The sequence below is a fragment of the Jaculus jaculus genome, chromosome Y (assembly GCF_020740685.1).
Source record: "Jaculus jaculus isolate mJacJac1 chromosome Y, mJacJac1.mat.Y.cur, whole genome shotgun sequence".
Taxonomy (NCBI): domain Eukaryota; kingdom Metazoa; phylum Chordata; class Mammalia; order Rodentia; family Dipodidae; genus Jaculus; species Jaculus jaculus.
In genome coordinates this window covers 7,836,033-7,851,929 of record NC_059126.1, presented here as the reverse complement: position 1 = coordinate 7,851,929, position 15,897 = coordinate 7,836,033, and positions in this window count along the sequence as shown.

Sequence of the window (15,897 nt, the reverse complement as noted above, 5' to 3'; positions counted from 1 at the left end):
CAAGGTTTCAGGAAGGCTTGTACAAAGTAGAGTGAGACTCTAACTGGACAAGAAACAAACAAACAAAAAGTTCCATCTTGCTTCATGTGGTGACACATGCCTTTAATCTTAGTACCTGGCAGGACAGGGTAGGAGAAATGCTATGAGTTTGAGGTTAGAGTGAGTCCCGACCTCTAATACAAAGAGGTTGGCCTTGAAGAGTCCTCATATTCGCAGTCTGAGATATACCTGGCTAGTGTCTTTGCAATACTCAGCAATTGGCTGGGAGGGTAATCTTGTAGTGGATACCAGAGCATACACCTAAAGTGTAGTGACACCAGAGCATACAGCAGAAGCCTAGGTCAATGATATTCTCAGCAGGTAATAAGCAAAAATAGGGGCTGGAAAGATTGCTTAGTGATTAAGGCACTTTCCTACAAAGCCAATGGACCCAAGTTCAATACAGAACCCACATAAACTAGATTCACAAGGAAGCACTTATGTCTGCAGTTTGTTTTCAGGGCTAGAAGCCCTGGTGAGCCCCTCATTCTCTCCACATTCCTCTCTCTCTCCCTCGCTCTCTCTCACTCTCTCTTGCATACAAAAAAATATATATTTTAAAAACCCAAAAATAAAATTGCCTCACTATTCCACTGATTCAGATGAGCTGACACAGATCTCAAGTTCTAAAGGCTCTCTGTGAGTACATGTATTTACTCAAACAATAGTTGTTCCTGTATCTGTGGAGGGATTTTCCACACTCCCTAATTTTCTCCAATTTCTACCTTTAACTGATTCAATTCAATAGTTACTTTTATTGTTGGTATACAAGTAAAGAAATGCCCAGAACTTGTCAAGCTAAAGTGTGAACACTTTGTTGATTTGGTTTCTGTTTGTTTTGGCCTATCCAAGATCATCACCTGAATGTCTTTTCTAGTAGCATTCCATGAGGTGTATCCCTCCCATAATGTAAGAGTGAATAGATTTAATAAACCTTCTCTATGAAGGATCAGATGGTAAGTGCTGTCAGGTTTTTAGAATACATAATGTAACTATTCAGCTTGGCCTTTGCAGCTTGCTACCAACTTTAGATAGTACAAAAGCCACCAAATTTAGGTATGTTCCAATACAACTTTACTTATAAAACGAGTCTGACCATATTTAGCTTCAAGGATAGAGTGTGCCTGCTCCTGATATATTTAAAAGGGATCACAAATTGAGATGAACATTGATGTTTATTAGTCTTTCAGTCAACCAAATGTCCTCCTGGAAAGGTCATCATTGTCTTCCTATTTTTATTATTTATTTATTTATTTTTGTTTCCCCCATCTCCTGTGTTCTTCATGTCTTCCTATTTTTAACCTATCCTGTACCAGCACGTTTGTACTGGCACCTTTCCCAGGAAACCAAAATCTATTACCACTGTGATCCTTAAAAAACAAACTCCAAGAACACCATGGCACCAGGGGTGTGGGAACCTTCAGTGCTGGAATCACACAGGCTGGGCTGGTACCCAGGACCCTCAGTGACTTCCTTGGATATACTGCTAGTCACAGTAGTTCTATTGACAAGGCAAAGCACCTTCCTTTGACTATCCCACTGTCTTTTTTACTCCTGACACATCCTTCCAAGAAACACAATACAGGAGACAGGTGAAGAATCTAGGAAGTGTGACTCGTGAACTTCTAGCCTTTTCTATTTTAGAGGAACTGAAAGTAATGGATAATAGACAGATAACCATTCAGGTAAAAAGAAAAAAGAGAGATTATCTAAGTTTTGAATTGAGATAAAAACAATGCAAATACTATTGAAAAATATAGGGAGGAAGGAAGATAGAAGCTTATCCAGGACTTGAGGAAGTACAGTTTTAAATAAAGCTGTCCAGAGAGGATTGATCAAGAAAACATTTGAGCAGAGATGTAAAGAGACCATGGAGTAGGTCATGTAGATATCTCCAGAAACAATACTTCAGGCAAAATATACAGATAAATAAAACAAAACAAAAACTACTGGCATAAGAACCTGAAGAGATGCTTGTGTAGGCTGTGGGACAAATACCCAGATTTCTGGTGGCACAAGCAAAACAAAAGCCAGAGACTGTGCGGGAGAATGTGTAATGTGAAAAGGAAACATGATTGTACTTGGCTTTGGAATACATTGTAAGTATCTCTTCCTTCATTCTGTCTCGGAATGAGAAATGCATACAATAAATATGGAAGACTAACATTGCCTGAGAACTAGAAGAATAACTCTAAAATTACAATAAGGACTTCATTTAGTAAAGCCATATGGTACCTCACATGGTTAGAGAGGCACACAAACTGCCTATTCCTCCATGTGAAGAGCTATTTCCAGCTTTCTGTCAACTGGTCTAAATGGAGAAGATTTTCAGCTCAGCTCCAGCAGGATTTCTCAGTGACTTTATAGCCCTAGTATGTGGAGTCTATAGCAATAGTTGACTCTTATATGACCAGAACCTACAGGTATTTCTAGCCCCCACACAAAAATCTTACAAATCATACAGGTTCATAAAGCTTACAGAGTTCATTAGCTTTGCTATTTCCTATAGAAAATGGTAGTTTTTAAAGGTTAAACAATGGAATAAAATCTAAAACTTCCCAAGAAAAAGTTCTCTAGCACTTGTTAATGATTTCTCAAAGCTTATCATGTACCAGAATTACATGCAGGGCTTGTTAAAATGAAGATTGCAGGCTTCTCCTCCAGGGTGTCTGATTCAGAGATGCTAATTTAGAAAGTTTGGGTTGGGACCCAAAATTTTTAAGGCTTTTCAGATCATAGTATTATTAGTACTCTGAGGATAAAACTTTTGAAACAATTGCTATAAAGCATCAGTCATCAGACAGGTTAACATGTCTTGGTATATGTTACTTCTGTGTTCAATAAAGCTTTTAAAAATGGATTCATTTACACACACACACACACACACACGCACGCACGCACACATGGCAGGGTCCATTTCTATTGCAAATGAACTCCAAACATGTGAAACTTTGAATCTAGCTTTACATGAATGCTGGGGAATAAAACCTGAGCTGGCAAATATTGCAAGTGAGAACATTTAACAGTGAAGTCATCTCACCAACCCCTAAACAAAGCTTTTAAATGTATTTATCCAAGGGCAAATACTATAGTGATTATAGTATATAAGCTCATTATTTTAAAATTACATAAGCTAACTCTTCTTTTACATTTGGGAAAGCATGTTTCCAGATATATTCATTCTATTTCCCTAATACTAGTTTATGATTTGTAACATATTTATATCTGTGAGTCTTTTATATGATTACCTATGCCTATACTTATTTTAAGTAGCACATAAATAAATTTGGCCTTAGTTTTAACGAGCCATTACTATAGGCCATTAGTGATAAAATATTACTTATAAACTGAAATGAGAATATTTTTAAAAATATTTTTTAATTTTGTTAAAATGAAAGACCTATTGAGATGGGGAGGGGATATGATGGAGAATGGAATTTCAAAGGGGAAAGGGGGAGAGGGTATTACCATGGGATATTTTTTGTAATCATTAATAAAAATTGAACACATTAATAAAAATTGAGAAAAACAAGTTTGCATAAAGACTAAAATAAATAAATAAATTTGTTACAGTTATCTCTAGAAATATTTTCAATAATTCCTTTATTAGGATCCTTGAGAAATTGGCAGCCTAGGGCCTGGCACTAGAGAAAGATGGAAGAGAGTTCTTTTGGCTCTTGTGAGGAAGCTATTTCAATGTAAATAGGTGCTTCAAAGAAGAAAACACCTAGTTTTCTCAGCTCCTGATATTTTCTGGAGAAAGAGGGCATGTAGATACCAAGGATCCCGAAATCGCTTTGCTTAAAATTCCTCATTTTCTGTGCCTTTCACACTTGCTTCATGTAACCCTCAGGGCATTCAGACCTAGGTTGCAGAGTGCTTCTTGAGTGAAGTTTACTCTTGTCACCACTTACTCCTCACTGACAATGCAATTATGCATTATTCAGAATGAACAGCTATTCTGCCTTGTTTCCCAGTCACTGTAATCTTTATAATCTGTCACATGTGAAGTTTCTTCATGTATTTTCTTAGATCATGTCTATCCATGTGAGGTTCATGCCTGGGCAGACATGAACAAATGTTCATGCACCCCATGTAGGGCACCCAGGACAGGTAACTTTGTAACTCACATTGATATGTCACTTTTCAATTTATGTCACATTTTTGAATATTTTTTCAATTTTAATAGTCATGTAAATTGATAGGTGGGACTTCATAATCAGGCATTGCTCTTATTTCACAACTGTGAAATAATTTTCAGAAGTGATTTTTCTCATTGACACACATCTATGGCCTTATATTAAATCCTTCTGAACTTGACTCCATCAATTGTCTATTGAGCTACATGTAAGCTGGGGCTCACTTAGCAGATGATAGGGTTGGTCTTCTTCCTGTTCAAGAACAGGAGTTGCTGGGATTGTCCATGTTCTGGAATCTCTAAGTATCTGCTAGTGATGGAAAATTCAGACTTTGTAAGTGATCAGGAAGTTAATACACTTGAGGAGGATTCATGTGAAACAGAGGGGCCGGTGACCTTGCTGCTTCCCACCCCAGCCATTGGCATCTGTCTCCAGTGATTCATTTTGTAGCCTGGCATGGTGCTGCACATGTGTTGCACTCAGCAAGGCAAGGCATAAATATCTTTCCTTGTCCTTCACACACACACACACACACACACACACACACACACACACACACACACACACATTTGGTAAAGCTTCCAATTCTCTCCAAACTCTATCCCTAGAGCTGTACTATGAGAAAGGATGAAGGGTCTGTTGCACATGTTTTAGAAGGAATGATGATCTCAAATCTGTCCTATGGACAGTTGGGTTTTCACATGGCAGATCTCTGTTAATAGCATTGCCCCTTAAGACCCTAAATATTGAGCATGAGGTACCAGCAATGGCTGGTCATCTGTCACATGTGAACTTTCTTTACTTAGATCATGTCCAGACAAGTGAATTACTATGGCAGCTTGTACTTCTGTTGTGTTAGTTATTTCCTGGGGAAACATGAACAAATGTTCATGCACCCCATCTAGGGCACCCAGGACAGACCCAACAAATGATTCAGTCTATATCCAGTTTAGTGAATGGAGGAGCTATTGGGACTACTTATATGCATAGGCATATAGGGTTATAATAGAATCATGGGAAACTGAATACAGTAGTATCTCCACAGTCCATCCCAGCATGGGAGATGACACACAACAGCTGCTGCTCTGGAGTCCCTGCAACTACTTGACCATTCCCTAACATGTCTTGAGACCACATGCAGCTGGGGCAGGGTGCCAGAGAGAGCCAAGGGGTGAGTTCTGTAATCTCAGAGGAGGGCCTAAGGAACCTCTCCTTACTCCTTCTACACTAAGGTTATGGGTCTGATCTTGGGAAGGTCTCATGGAAGTAGACACACCTTCTGTGATTTCACAACAACAGCAACATTGTCATGCCCAGAGGAAGCAGCTTCTATCTCATTTTTTGTTTCCTTTACTGTATTCTTTTGTTATTTTTTTTTGTTTTTTATTTTTATTTACTTAGTTGAGAGCAACAGTCAGAAAGAGAAAGAGGCAGATATATAGAGAGAGGGAGAATAGGTGCACCAGGGCCTCTAGCCACTGCAAATGAACTCCAGACACGTGTGCCCCCTAGTTCATCTGGCTAACATGGGTCCTGGTGAATCAAGCCTTGAACTGGGGTCCTTAGGCTTCACAGGCAAGCGCTTAACTGCTCAGCCATCTCTCCAGCCCTACTCTATTGTTTGACTAACATCTATGGACCAAGTCACTCCCACAAAGCTTTGGTAAGGGCTGATTAGACCGGAAGACTAGGACTGTCAGAACCACTGGCATTTGTAGACCAAATTGAACACCACACAGAGCTCACACTGATGCAAAGTCAAACACAGACTTAGATGCAAAGTGAAACAGACTCAAATGGGCCTAACTAGTGGAAGAGCCAATTAAGTATCATTGGAAATGTATTGTTCAGATATGGAGGCCTTCCTGACTGAAAATTAGTAGGGTAGTCCCATGTAATGGAGGTGTGGACATCATTGAGGTCGAGTTTGAATTATGTTTAAAATTGGTTCTTGAAGAGAGCAGGTTTGATTCTTGATGGAGAACCTGGAAACTCTTCTCACATTATTTCAGATAGCTTTTTATTTCTGTCCTGAGTCTTATTTATACATCTTTGTATACTCTGCATGTCCTGTGTTTGGGGGAATAGTATAACCTGTGAAGCTGATTTTTCTTAGCAAGGCTAGCTTCAAGCCCAACTCTCTCAGGTTCTGTGTTCTTGGTACTCCACTCTGTTATTGCTTGTTCACTTATAGCTTCAGGAGTGGTGACTGTACTGGCTGGGACTCAATCTTTGCTCTAGCTAGCTGTTATACAAAGGCAATCTCAAGTTACTTTATTAGTCTTTCATATTATCCTGGCACAGAGACAGGGAGAATACACTACCATTGTGAAGTTTTAAGGATCTGTATGAAAATACATTATTGTTGTGATGATGACTAGGGTAAAATATAGCATTTAGAGGCCAAAGCAGGGATTCCAAATATTTCCAATGTGTGCATCAATATTACATGATAAAGCACTCTCCTGTTCAAAATGGAAAGTTCTGTCAATGAGAAACAAGTCTATGAAGACTAACCCTCTAGAGTCAGCCAGCACTCTACTGAACCAGAGACATTTTAAACTACAGAATCTATAAGGTCCTTCTGAAGCATATATAGAAAAATGCAGATCCTGTCTTGAATGGCAGCACAGCCTTTAATACCAGCAGTCTGGAGACAGAGGTATGAGAAACCATATCCCTATGAGTCAAAGGGCACGCTGGGACTATGGAGTGAGTTCCAGATCAACCTGGAATAGAGGGAGACCCTACCTCAGAAAAAAAAAAAAAGAAAGAAAAAGGAAAAGGAAAGAAAGAAAGAAAGAAAGAAAGAAAGAAAGAAAGAAAGAAGAAAGAAAGGACAAATGCAAACCTGCCGACCATGTTTCCTCTTCATTATGGGCAGTGCAGAATTTCAAAATAGCCACTCCTTACCCCAAGTATGCAGATAAAGTATATATGGTGGGGGGGGGGGGGGGGAAGAGATAGAGATAGAGAGAGAGAGAATGGACATGCTGGGGCCTTCAGCCACTGCAAGTAAACCCCAGATGCATGCCCCACCTCGTGCATCTGGCTTATGTGTGTCCTGGGGAACTGAACCAGGGTCCTTTGACTTTGAAGGCAAGTGCCTTAACCACTAAATAATCTATCCAGCCCCACAGTAATTGCTATTTTACATTTAATAGTGTATGTATAAAATACAAAGGCAGATGTTAATATAGTCTATCATTTGAAAGCAGGGTCTAACCTTGATATTACTTATGTATTGTTACACCTATCTGTTCATGTTTTCAGGCTTTGTGGTTAGTTATATTGCTTTACACAAAATTCTGTATGGACACTATGTTACCAGAGCTGAGAATTTGTATAATTCATTTTTTATTCTCAGCATCTAGTACAGTTCTTAGGAAATATGTGAAGTTATGTATAGGTTATCAAATTGAAATATGAGTTGATTGCTTTGAATAATATCATTTCCAGTAAGGTGAACTGAAAAAGACAATGTGGGGTTTGTTTACTTATGTACATGGAGGAAGTCACTCTGTGTGCTAAACAAGGAAAGTTCAGCATCTCCTCTACAGAAACTACTCTGTGGTCACCCTCCTTTCATGGCAAAAGCCTAGAGGCCTCTTTAGGAAAGTCTGAAATAGCTGAGATATATAGATGATAAAATATGAAACATTATCCTGAAGACAAAATACAAATTTTGAAGTCAGAAATGTGAGGTCTTTTGCCCAGAGGTACCAAAGGGGAATTCAAGTCCAAGAGGTCAGGTTCTGAACTGCAAATGGATATTATATGAGAGGGTGTGGTCTCTTTCCATGACATTAAAAACTTTTCACTCAAGTTAAAATCCTCTGCTAATATGTTAACATAAAACTTTCCCAGGGATACCCAGTCACAGCAGAAATGCCTGTGGGTAAGCAAATCCAGAGTCATGTCACCAGTAAAAATGAGTCAGACTCTCCACATTTTTATATCAATGTAGAAAAGAGCAGCCACCTATAGGTTGCTGGAGCCAGCAAAGTATTTACATATCCAGAAAAAGTGCAAACACAAGAAATTCTCCCTTCAAGAATGGCCTACTGTTTTGAGTTTCCTCCAAACACCTCTCTAAGCAAAACAGTTGCAAGTCCAAGAACCTAAGTACTAACCATCCTTGCTGATTGCAGAGACACCTCTGTCCAGTTGTTTGGCACAGAACCTCACCTTATTGTCACTTCCTTTAAGATAACAGATTTCACGTGGCTTCAGAGAAATAATAACAGAGTTGCTATGGCTGTTGAGAGGTTTCTAGGTAAAGGTGATTGCAATTATGGCCCCCACAAATGGATGAGTTCTTTCTCCAGGTTAGAATGGAAGCCCCCAAGGCTTGTTCTGTCTCAACCTAATCCTACCTTTCTTACTGTGTTTACTGATCAAGGGTGCCTGGGGGCTTCCCTAGTCATTTACCCTCCCTTTAAACAGGAAAAAGAGCCTATGCCATAAAGTCAGTCTCTCGTGAGGTTGAGGGGTCAGCACAATTCAAAGAACTATTTTCTGTCATTCTAGCTTTGGACACTATTCAAGAGCTGTTTAACTTGTTTTCTGACAGCCTTTATGTTGTTAATTCATCACCTGATTGAGGCCCATATTAGACTGGAATCCAAACCTATATCTCCTCTTATGATTCAACCTAATTCCCTACTCAAACAAGAAATTAACCCCATTTTTCTTCAACATCTCAGGGGTCATCAAAACTTACCAGGATTTCTCTCTTGAGGAAATAATTTGGCTGATAAAATGGCTTCTATGCCTCAGTTTAATACTATTATGGAAGCTACATGCTTCCACTTATTGGCCCATGTCAACTAGAGAGGTCTCAAGCACAGGTTTCCACAGGTCTAGGACCTTAAAAAAATTGTCCAGTTTTTGACTTCTGGCCAAGATGGCGACCGCCTAGCTGTGCTGCAGATACTGGGGAAAGAAAGTCAAGAAATTAAGGGTTATCAGGGTCTTCTTGCCAGTGGGAGGGCACAGAGTGGGGAAAAACAGGGAAGCACGGATCCCCCCTCGGATGGGTAGTCTACCCCCACACATACAGCTGCAGCACCCTGTACTCCAAGCCACGCGCGGCTGTGCTCTGATCACACGCCCGCCAGCTCATCGCATGCCCACCAGCACATTGCGCACCCACCAGCCCACTGTGCTGACGTGGGGACCTCCACCATTGTGCTCTGATCGCATGCATTGGCCCGCCATGCTGTGCTCGGTTCGCACGCCCATGGGGGCCACCTCTGCTGTGATTAGGTGGCTGCCAGACCCCCGCTGCTGTGCTCCAATTGCTTGTCCGCTGACCAGCCTCTGCTGTGTGCTGAGCCCGTGCCCGCATCAGCTGCCTCTGCACTACAATTGTGCATGCAGCAGGGCCAGTCCCACAGCAAGGGACACACAAGTCCACTCTGAGTCACTAGTGCCAGCTCAGGTGCCATCCCCTACCTGTCCATCGCCACCCATCTCCCACTCCCCTGAGGCGGTAGAGCGCAGACTGTTTGAAGGTCCCAGAGTTCCCAGCCAGAGTTTGGGCAGCTTCAAGGCTTGCTACCTCAGTCCCCTTTTAAACTCAAAGGCAGGCAGCTTTGGTGCATTACTGGGTGAGAATTCAGGCAACTTTGGCATCCCTGTCAAGCAGTAGATAGGCGGCTTTGGAAAGAGAGAGCAAAAACCCAGGCTGCTTGCAACTGCCCCAGGCTGCTTTGGATTCTCATTGAGCTAGAGCCCAGGCTGCTCCACCCACCTACCTGCCCATACACTGATGTGGGTAGACCACAGCGCAAAAGAAATAACATGAAAAATAAAATGCAAGAAAATCCAGACAGATCACCCAGTCCAACAAGGATTAGAACTAACCAAAACATAGAAGAGTGTTTAGGATCAGAACATCAAGTGGAAGCTATGAGCAATGCAACCCTGACCAAACTACTGCAAGAAGTTGCAGGAAAGCTACAAAGGACAGATAATCATGTGGATGCTACCATCACTAAGCTAGAGCAATATGATAAGACACTGGAAGGAATTCAAAGAGAGCTAAGAGAGTTGAGGGAGAGTGAAAAAAAAGAGGACCTTAAAAATCAGCTGGCCACACTAAATGAAAATATAAAGAAATGCAAGGATGATTTCCAAGAATCATTAAGAATATCAGAAAATGAGGTGAAAAGGGAGCTGTACAGAGCGATGGAAGTGATACATAGGAAAGTAGTAGAAAATGCAAACTTAATTGAACAAGTTCAAAACTTGCTAGAGGCTGTCAAGAATAGGGTCAGAGAAGAGGAAGATAGAAACTCTGATCTGGAAGACAGGATGGAAGAAACAGTTCGAGAGTCCAAAAATTTCAGTAAGCTAAAAAGTGAACAGAACATGAGGGAATTGTGGGATATACTTAAATGTCCTAATATCAGAATCACTGGAATACCAGAAGGAGAAGAATTTCAGACCAAAGGCATGGAAAACTTATTTAACACAATAATTGAAGAAAACGTCTCCCGTCTCAAAAGTAAGGCCCATCCAGATACAAGAAGCAAACAGAACTCCTAACTGACTAGCCCAAAGGAGAAACTCCCCAAGACATATTATCATTAAGACTCTAAACATTGACACCAAAGAGAAAATCCTAAAAGCAGCTAGGGAAAAACAGCACAGCACGTCCAAAGGAAACCCCATCAGAATTACTTCAGACTTCTCAATAGAAACCCTGAAAGCTAGAAGGGCCTGTAATGAAATTCTCCAAACTCTAAGAAACTATGGAATCCAACCCAAACTACTATACCCACAAAAAGTCTCCCTTATAATAGATGGTGAAAGGAAAACTTTCCATGACAAAATTCAGCTTTGCAATTATAAGAACACAAAACCAAAGCTATAGAAAGTATTCCAGGAAATTCTCAACAGAGAAGAAACAAATAACCAAACACAAATGTCTACAAGAAGCAGATCACAACAACCAAACTCAGAGTAGACAGAAAAAATTTCAAATTCCATGGAAGCACCAACATACCTCTACCAACACAACATGGCAGGGATTAAATCAAATTTCACAGTCACCACCCTAAATATATTTTTTTAATTTAATTTATTAGTTTTCATTTCAGTGAATACAGGCAGTTTGGTACCATTATTTGGGCTCATCTGTGATCTACCCCCTCCCATTAGACCCTCCTTGTTAATGAAAATGGGTCGTGCATTGTGGAGTTAGCCCCCAGTTATTAGTATGATAAATGTCTCTGCAAATCATGACCCAACATGTAACTCTGACATTCTTTATGCCCCCTCTTCCGCAAGATTTCCCTGAGCCATGTTGGGTTCATTTTTGGTCTGCCTCAGTGCTGAGGTGTTGGGGGCCTCTGAGGCTTTGGCTCTCTGATTTGGTAGGAGTTGATTTTTCTCTGCGTTGATCTCCTTCCCCTTTGTGCTGGTATCCGGTTCACAGGGAAACATCACCCTTGCTTATTTCGCCAGTTGTCCTTAGTTTCAGTTGGGCCCCTTTTGAGGTATGTTGGGGCAGCTCTCTTCTTAGGATCTGCATCTCAACCTAAATATTAATGGCCTTAATTCATCCATCAAGAGACACAAGCTAACAGGGTGGATCAAAAAATTAGACCCTTCAATCTGCTGCCTTCAAGAAACCCACCTTACCACTAAAGACAGAAACCTCCTCAGGGTGAAAGGGTGGAAAACAATATTCCAGGCAAATGGGAATAAGAAACAAGCAGGTGTAGCTATATTAATATCAGATAAAATTGACTTCAAAACAACAACAATAAAAAAAAACAAAGAAGGCTACTTCCTACTTATAAAGGGAACAATCCATCAAGAGGATATTACAATCATAAAGCTGTATGCACCAAACACAGGGGCACCACAGTTCATAAAACAAAACTTACTTGACAATAAAACAGAAATAACCACCAACACCATCACAGCTGGGGACTTTAACACACCATTATCAGTAATAGACAGATCATCCAAACAGAAACTCAACAGGGAAGTAAGAGAGCTCAACAAAACCATAGAGCACTTAGACCTAACAGACATCTACAGAACTTTCCATCCCAAATCCACAGACTACACATTCTTCTCAGCAGCCCATGGAACATTCTCTAAAATAGACCATATACTGGGTCACAAAGACTGCCTTTACATATTTAGGAAAATCAACATAATTTCCTGCATGATATCAGATCATAATGCTATATTCCTAGAAATCAACAACAAAAAAACCAGCAAGAACCCCAACTGCAACTGGAAACTGAATAGCACAGTCTAAAACAATAAATAGATAGTGGATGAAATAAAAAATGAAATTGAAAAATTCCTGGAATTGAATGACAATGAGAACACATCATACCACAACTTATGGGACACAATGAATGCAGTCCTCAGGGGAAAATTCATAGCTCTCAATGCCTTCATAAAAAAAGATAGAAAGATCCCAAATCAGTAGCCTAACCATCCACCTAAAGGCATTGGCAAAACAAGAAAAATCCAACCCAAAGAGCTCCAGAAGGAAAGAAATAATTAAAATCAGAGCAGAAATTAATGAATTGGAAACCAAGGAAACAATTAAAGCAACTGACAAAACAAAGAGCTGGTTCTTTGAAAAAATAAACAAGATTGACAAACCTCTGGCCAATTTGATCAAGCAAAAAAAGGAGAGACTCCAAATTAACAAAATTCAAAATGAAAAAGGAGAGATCACAACAGACATAAGTGAAATTGGGAGAATAATTAGGACTTATTTCAAAAACCTCTACTCCACAAAACTGGAAAATGTGGAGGAGATGGATAAATTCCTGGATGCATATCATCTACCAAAGCTAAACTCAGAGCAGATTAATCACCTCAATGAACCCATCACACTCATGGAGATTGAAAAAGTAATAAAAAAACCTCCCAAAAAAGAAGAGTCCAGGACCATATGGATTCTCAGCCAAATTTTATCAAGCCTTCATGGAAGAACTCATGCCAATCTTTCTAAAACTGTGCCACACAATTGAAGAACAGGGAAAGCTACCCAACTCCTTCTATGAAGCTAGTATCACCCTAATCCCAAAACCAGGCAGAGATGCCACAAGAAAAGAAAACTACTGGCCTATTTCCCTAATGAACATAGATGCAAAGATCCTGAACAAAATACTCACAAACCGAATCCAGCAACATATCAAAAGCATTATCCACCTTGACCAAATGGGATTTATCCCAGGAACACAGGGTGGATCAACATACAAAAATCTGTCAATGTAATACACCATATAAACAAGCTTAAACATAAAAACCACATGATCATTTCGATAGATGCAGAAAAGGCCTTTGACAAGATACATCACTTCATGATCAAAACATTGGAGAGAATCGGCATGGCTGGTTCACATCTTAACATAATAAAGGCAATATACAAAGCTCCAAAGGTCCAAATAATACTTAATGCAGAGAGACTGGAGGAATTCCCATTGAGATCAGGAACAAGACAGGGATGTCCTCTCTCACCTCTACTCTTCAATATAGTTCTGGAAGTCCTAGCTCAAGCAATAAGACAGGAGAAGGAAATAAAATGGATACAGTTTGGAAAGGAAGAAGTTAAGTTAGCTCTATTCGCTGATGACATGATTGTATATGTAAGAGACCCAAGAGACTCCATACCAAAACTCCTGAAGGTGATTAACCCCTATAGCAAAGTAGCAGGATACAAAATCAATGCACAAAAATTGGTAGCATTTATGTATGCAGATGACAAAGATACAGAAAAAGAAATAAAGGACATAGTCCCATTTTCAATAGCAACAACAACAAAAAATAACTTGGAATAATGTTAACCAAGGAAGTAAAAGATGTATACAACAAAAATATAAAAACTCTCAAAAAAGAAATTGAGCAGGACTTGAGAAGATGGAAAACCTCCCATGCTCCGGATAGGCAGAATTAACATTGTGAAGATGATAATCCTACCAAAGGCAATATATAGATTTAACGCAATTCCAATTAAAATCCCTACAGTGTTCTTCACAGAGATAGAAAAAGTGATCTCAAATTTCATATGGAAAGGCAGAAGGCCTCACATATCCAAACATCCTCAGCAAAAGACATACCTCTGGTGGCATCACCATACCTGATCTAAAGCTATACTACAAAGCCATAGTAATAAAAACAGCATGGTACTGGCATAAAAACAGGAGTATAGACCAATGGAATAGACTTGAGGACCTGGATTTTGGGTCAAGCAACTCTAGCTACTTGATACTTGGCAAAGGCCTGAACAACATAGGCTGGAAAAAAGATAGCATCTTCAGCAAATGGTGCTGGAGAAACTAGATAACCACATGCAGGAAACGAAAACTAATATTTGATGAGCATGTCACTGAACTGTAGATGAGGCTCCTGTTTTGACGCTTGTTCATACTTACTCCCCAACTATAAATTGCCTGATTAATCTACCAGTAAACTAAAGAACCAGAAATCTGGGAAATATTTGGATTTGTTGTACCTATTAAGAGGTAGAAAATTAATGTCTAGTCTCAAAGAATCTTTAAGGGTATGTTCTGAACATTAATGATTTCAGATATTAAAATATTAACCCTCTGCCTAAGGTGCTCTATGAGGAGTAACAGAATCAATGTAAGTAGGAAGCTAATTTTTGGATGCCTAGGTTCTGGTATCTAGCTGGGTAGATGATGGAGCAGTATTAATGATAGAAATACGAAAAAAATAGCAATGAGTGATAATAAGTAGAGATTTTGGCAGAAACTAAGGTATATTTGGAGACTTCCTGGCAATAAACAAGGGAGACCTTAATTTGAATATCTGCCATCAAAACTATGAATTTTTAACCTCTTACATTTCCACCTTTACAATTCATTTTCTAATTTCATGGAAAATAGTATGTGCCCTCCACAGCCTCATTCCATCATGAGACACAAGCAGGCAGACACGAGGAAGTCTGAGGATTCAATACACACATGAAAGGAAAGGAGGAAGACAACATTCTGAGGGCATAAGATCAGGAATATGGGAAAGCAAGGATGCTGATAAATAAGGCAATGACCCAGTAGTAATTTCTCCATCCCAGAGATATGGACCTGTATTGAAGTCAGAGTGTAGAAGAAATATTTCAAATGAAGGATTCACTGTCTATTTTCAATGAAACTTGTATCTGGAGAGCAACCTGGAAAGAATCCTTTCACAACCACAGAACAAAATATTATGCCAGTTCATTGTTTTGTTTTATTTTGTTTTAATTTTCTGACTCCCAAGACTCTCACCTGCCATGGTTTTTTATGTTTCACCTTCTAGAATTTCTCCTTAGACTAACCTTGAAAATGGTAAATAAGAATAAATGGAGATGAGGACTTGTGTTGCAAATCCCAGGGAAAGAAAGGCAAGTCATTAAGGATTTCTGGGGGGAGGGGAGGAGACAGGGAATTGTGGATCCCTTCACAGGTGGGTAGACCACCCCTCCCACAGAATACCAAATAGCTCCTGTGCCCTGCCTCCACACACTAGCGTCATGGCCGCCATGCTCCAATTGTGTGCCAATCATGCGCCAATCAAGTGCCAATCGATCCCTGTGTGTGCAAGCTTAAACTGATCTACACCCGTGCCCACATTACTGCTCCAGCCACTGCACATCCAGTGAGCCCAGTCCCAAAGTAACTGCCACACAAGCCCAGTCTGTGTCTCTATTTTTGCCAGCTCAGGTGCCATCCCCAGC